Genomic DNA, 6579 nt, shown 5'->3' with positions numbered 1-6579 from the left:
ATTGCAAAATCTGACAGGTGACATTTTGAATATCAAAGGGTTAATTACAACTCGAAATCGAGGCCAACAGAATAATAATATTATTCTAGATATCATTGCTTTTATCTTTTTTGATAGAGTCATAAGTTTATCCACTAGTGCCCATCTCTAAAAAGCTTATAGAATGTAGAAGGTATACGAGGTACTACAAAAGGTTGTTTAGTTTTTGCAGACATTGTGAAATTTCATTATTAAAAACTTCTATGTTGCTTGACAAAAAGAACTTTTATACAATTCTTTTGATCCAGCTGAAGTGCTTTCATCATTATTATCATCAATACATTCATAACTGCCTCCGTGGCCGATGGCCGACGGTTACCATGCGAGACTGCCACGCAGAGGTCCCAGGTTCGATTCCCAGGCCGGGAGAAATATTTGTATGAGTGTAATTTGTGGTTGTCTAAGTGTGTCCATGGCACCCGCGACACAGGATTTTCCTAGTGCGGGGCTATGTTGAGTGTGTGCTTTATTATTATACATGCCACTGCTGTGCACGGGTCTCCTCTCAGGCCAAGGGTTACATTATAGTTCGCCACGCTGACCCAATGCGGGCTGGGAACTTCATTTTTCCGTGGGTTTAGAACGTTCTTTGACGAACATGTTTCTTCACCATGTTTTCCTATAGCGAAAAGCTCATGGTAAATTTCAAATAATATTCGTACATAAATTCCGAGATGCTCACAGATGCGAGCTCAGATTCGAAATCACCACCTTGAGAGGCGGTTGGTGAAACCATTAGGCTTCCACGGCTGTAGAAATAAGTTGACAAGCTCCATGTGCCTGTAATTTCACCTTCGCCTTCGTTCATACGGCATTGTCCTGCACGTTCACACGTTTAAAAGACGTATAGCCGCAGTATTTACACAGCAATCGCCCTGAGAACACGTCTGTGACTGATCCACGCTTTGTTGCACTTTTAAGTTGGCACAGAAGACGCCAACTGCTTTGCCGCTGGAAGAACAGAAGGTATTGGGTTCATCCAATAAATCAAGAAGTAGTGCGTACAAACACATTTGAAAATCGGAGAGATAATGAAAAATGACGAGCTTTCGTTTTTCTAAAGACATCAATAAATCGTTGTCCACACATTATGCGTGCCCTCCTTCCAAAAGATAATTCAATAATAGACGCCGCTTGTTCGGTGACTATTCGACGCCGTGTGAAATAGATGCATTAATACTAATCGCCACTGCACACCGAATGCGTTAAAGTTTATTCGATTTGGTTGACAAGTCGGTCGCGTATTCGATAAATGTTAATGGTTCTATATCAATGTATGCGCCACTGTGTATGCGATAAGATCTATACTGCAAAAAACGTGCAGTACAATGCCGTGCGAACGGAGGGTAACCATTCAAAACTGGAAAGCACGATCGACGAAAGAGAACAACAACAACAATAATTTTTAAAAAAAGAAAACAATTGATAATACAGTACCTAATTCACCGTCACGCGTATCGCGCCTGGTGCAATCGGGACTTTCGGGAAATTCTGTTACTACTGTCAGCTAGTTTGCCTCTTTCTTTCTAAATTTATTATTTTATATTTTTAAAAATACTTATAATAACATTACTACGTTAGTACCAGTAGAGCTCGTTGTGAAAGAGTTCGTCCAGGGAAGTACTGCCACCTTACCTTTTTCCGCCGCCAAGCAGTAATATGAACATTACTGCGTTCCAGTTTTGAAGCGTAAGAGTGCTGGTGAAATAGATGAGACTTGTCAACTTACGTCTCAGGATGACGGGCGTAGTGGCAGTGCCCCTCAAACCTTTACGATTTAAAGCTTACCATCGCACGACTTGTTCGTTGCATCACTTGTTATTATAAAAAAAATAGAAATAGTAAAACGTAAAATCAGTTCCTGAAAAAAACAATCTTCTCTTGCAGAGTAACAAACTGAGTGTTTCAGTTTGCACAAAAACTAGGCCTATATTTCGGGATGCCGCAAACAATGCCCCAAACAAAATATACAGCGTACACATGGAAGGACAATTTACGGGAAGCCACTGGAACTGCGTGTCGTATGCATTTGTTGTTACTGGTATTTGCGAACGGTTTTGTTTTTAGCTGTACAACTGTGTAAAGTATAAGGCGAACTTGTACCGTTGGAACATTAGAGTCATATCATGTCAAAAGTGCTTTTTTTCTGTCATTCTGTCAATTAGGTATCTTTTCATAAACTAGGGCCCGGATTAATATGTAATTACATATTTTTTATTTCAATAATTGATTTTCTGTTGTTCTACATAAATAATGATATTTAGAATAAAAAAAAAGTGAAATTTTGTCCATATTTCTCCATATTTAGACCATATTTTTACACGAAACTTGCAATAATCCATATTTGTACGTGATATTTTATTTAATTAAGCAATATGCTTTAAAAAAAATAAAAATAACGGTGACGTGACCTACTGACTTGCGAACTTGTGCAAATTTAAGTGTGCTCCAGTCACAGCCTGTGATGTCAAAAGATCCAGCAACTACAAAACGTTGCTCCTACCAAACAGACAGAATTTTAATTTTGACAATTAAAAACAACCCGTAATTGTGTACTGTAACAATAACAGACACGAATAATGATTTTTTTTATAATAAAACGAAAATATTCTATATACAATGAAAACGAAACGAAACGAAAATGTTGTTCTTTTATCTCCATATTTTTTCCAAATTTTAAGGTTTTTTGCCTATTGCCTATGCCTCTGTTTGCAAAGTCATGGTTTTTGTAAACATCATGATATTATTAATAAAATCAATAGAACCTCACAAGTTTCTTCAAATGTTCCTAAAACGCATTAATTTGTTTAATAAGACTGATTTTTTAAGGAACTACGTCTGCCAGTAGTGAGAATTCAGTAGTGACTATTTCTATAATAAATGCAAGTTACATGTTTTGTATTTCAGTTTTAAAACAAATCAAGTTTCGTAAAAAAAATTACATTTGGTCCCTAGCCGCTGAAACTTTTTCTCTTTGCCCTTTGTATAAACACACACCTTGCGCACGAGGTATGCGTCTCAATTTTCTACGCACCCCCTCCTCTGACCAGCGCCACAATTCTTTTTTATTTATTACAACCCTAGCGTTGGCTGTTTCCAGTGTATACTGACACACAGTGTCATTAGTGATCTTTCCAAAACAAGTTTGAAAATATGTTTGTAGTGGTGGGGTAAAGCGTGTCGTGTGGTCAGTTGTACATCAAAGATTTTGGTAGATTTTATAACAAAAAAAAAAAACAAAAGAACAGTGTTCCAAGCAGAGTATTATAGCAGACGGTTACCGATGCTATTAATAATTATCGGTTAAACATCTTTGTTTTCGTCCATGATCCTGTGTTTTTTAACATTGATGCCACCTTTCTTTTAGTGGTGCGAGAATGACCCGGTTTTTTTAAATGGGGTGGTAGAAGAGGCAATATATAGGTACGTCATAGCGCATAGTAGATATGTATAAAAATTGAAGTATATTGAACAACTGTGAAATAATAGTAAAACAATGAATTGCCAAGTGCGAACAAAATTGTACCCTAAACCGTTCGCACGTGGTATTAAATCGAAAATTGAGGGTAACTGATTGTAAATTTCACAGCCCCCAAGCTCTGTGTGCAGGCGATTCAACAGAGCGACGAAAATAATTAATTTTCACCAAATCCATTATCGCTGAGTGCATCGTAGTGCACACAATAACTATTATGATTATCGGTTCAAAATTGAAGTGATTGTGAATGGAATTTGTACCACCATTAGATAGAACCATTGGTATAGTCAGGCTACATATTATGATCACACGTAAAAGGGTTTTTATCACATAAAGGTCATACAAATAATACGAACTGTATACACAAAATAAATCACAAAACAATATCGACAAATTTCGTTCTTAGAATCTCTAAAACTCTCTCCAGAAAAGTTGCAATTTTGCAGATTTGGCTTTTTTACATCAATTTCGTAATTTGTGAGCTTTTAATGTTTCAAAAGTGTGACAAATAATAACTTACATTATCAGAAAGAGTTCGTCCAGGGAAGTACTGCCACCTTACCTATTTTTGCCGCCGAGCAGTAATGTCAGCATTACAGCGTTCCAGTTTTGAAGGGTAAGGGTGCTGGTGAAATTACAGGCACATGGGACTTGTCAACTTATGCCTCAGGGTGACTGGCGCAGTGACAGTGCCCCTAAGATAAATGCGATTTAAAGCTCTGAATGGCACTGGCAACTGTTAGGTATAGGAGTGTCGCTTACCATCAGGCGCACGACTTCTTCGTCCCGTCACTTGGTATTATAGGAAAAAAATCTGCCCACAACTTCCTCAGATAGCGTCCAGTGTACTTACTACTACTTGCTACTTACTAAGCCACCGAGGGTAAAAAAAAACGAAAATCAAATACTTATCATTAACAGAAAAAATATAAATATACTGATATGAGAAAATAGAATTGTAATTAGTTGAAAATAAAATAATTACGGGCAAGCTGAAATCATTTACAAATGGCAACACGTGTTTGTGACGTCACAACTAATGAATGTTTCGCTAAAAAGGATGGAGCGTCCCACAAAATTTGACCATTATAGCGATGCCATACGGGTACTACCGGCGCTTTGCATCGTCGCAACGCTCTATGATTTCAACGCACCGAATATGCAGTGCGTCACTTACTTACGCACCGCAACACCCCTCCCTGCTTCGTCTCCTGGGCCCTTGTCCGAAGCGCACGCGTTCCATCGCTGTGCGTCGTTTCGTATTTTGTCGCTCTTAATATCTTTGGTATTGGTTGTATTATCGAAAAACATATTTCACTCATTCAGCAAATGTCATATTCCTGTGAGTTCATTGAAGCAATGAAAAGCTTGAGTCAAATTATTACCTAACCTTTCTATAGCTTTTATGGCGCAACCTTTTATAACTTAAGCTTGTATTTGAAGGAATCCGCGCATGAGTCCGAGTGGCCCCGAGCGTGTGCCTCAAAGAGCTGCGATCGAGATAAGGTACCACTAGAGTTGGTTCCTTGGACCACGTTATACGATAAAACACTAGTAATGTAAACAATTAACGTTTTTGCAATTGTTACATATTGGAAAAACGAAAGTATTTTAATCTTAAGTAATTATAAATATTTCTTTTTTTTATAAATTTTATTTTAATTAAGTAATTAATTTAATTTAATAAAAAAAAAATATTTTGCAATTTGTAACGTAGATTAGAATAATATAAGGTATTTAATTAATAACTTTTGTGACTGTAGTTCAGAATAGAGTGGATTGCTTTACTATTAGCCATAACAGCCACAATCATGGAACCTGCAAAGATAATGTTGCAAAGATATATGTTGGTTTGTTAAAAAAAAAAAACAAAACAAATATACACGATTTACATCCGAATGATTTTTTTTATTTTTCTTTTGAATATAGTTTTCGAGTAAGTTTTGGCTATTGAATTTGTGGTCATCAGGGTTTGTCCTAGGACAGGTACACTAGTATTAGTTATCGACTACTTCAAATCAAGTCCTTGAAAGTAGAATATATTTTGATCACAATTATTGACCATCCATTTTGTGTTACACTGCTGAGAACCGATCTCCCCTAAAGGGAGGGTTGTTAGGCCATATTCCGCCACACTGACAATGAAGGATGGGGATGGGAGCTTCACACCTTTAGTTGCAATAGAACTCCTTGTGACAGAGTTTAGTAGTTTCCTGGACGAATCCAGGAAAGTACTGCCACCTTTCTGATTTCTGCCGCCAAGCAGTAACGTAGGCATTACTGCGTTTCGATTTTAAAGGGCAAGGGTGCTGGTTAAATTACTGCCACATGATTCTTTTCAACTTACGAGTATGTCTCCGAGTAACGGCGCAAGTGTCGCTTATCACCAGGCGCACGACTTGTTCTTTCTGTCACTTGGCAGCTTAAAAAAAGTTTACCAAGAGTTATGACATGGTTCATTACAAAGTTTTCCTTCGCCATTAGCGAGATGTATTGCAACTAAATATTCACAAATGTACGTAAATTTGAATTAAGTCATTGATAGATACTTACTGCCTTTATGTATCTGAGCCGCCGACCTTGCATTTAAGCATCCTCTGTCCCACGAGGCCTTTGAATATTATATTACATACAATTTACTTAGACTTCACCTTTGTATGCTTTCAGTTAGGCAAAAATAAGTAAATACAAATGAAATAATAAAGGTCATGGATCAAGTGGTAATGGAACTTGCGTAATTGGTAGAAGTAGAACTGTAGGGTTAGCATGACAGCTCGCGACTTGCGCTAGATCAACATAACATAAATTGCGAGATCTCTATGCGAAAATAGAAGTATATCGCGCTTTATGTCGCTCTCGCACAAGTTGCGCCCCGTCGTGCTAGCCCTACAGCTCGTGAAGAAGTTCGTCCACGGAAGTAATGCTACCTTGTTATGTTATGTACCAAATATGAGGGTTACTAAATTCCGGTATTGAAGGGTAAAGGTGCTAGTGACATTACAACTACATGAGACTTGTCAATTTTAAGTCTCAGTCAAAGCACTGTGACTAGTGTGGCATGT

Source organism: Hyposmocoma kahamanoa, unplaced genomic scaffold (assembly GCF_003589595.1).
Source record: "Hyposmocoma kahamanoa isolate Upper Pololo Valley unplaced genomic scaffold, ASM358959v1 129, whole genome shotgun sequence".
In the NCBI taxonomy this organism is placed as follows: domain Eukaryota; kingdom Metazoa; phylum Arthropoda; class Insecta; order Lepidoptera; family Cosmopterigidae; genus Hyposmocoma; species Hyposmocoma kahamanoa.
Note: the sequence above shows the minus strand (reverse complement) of the source record.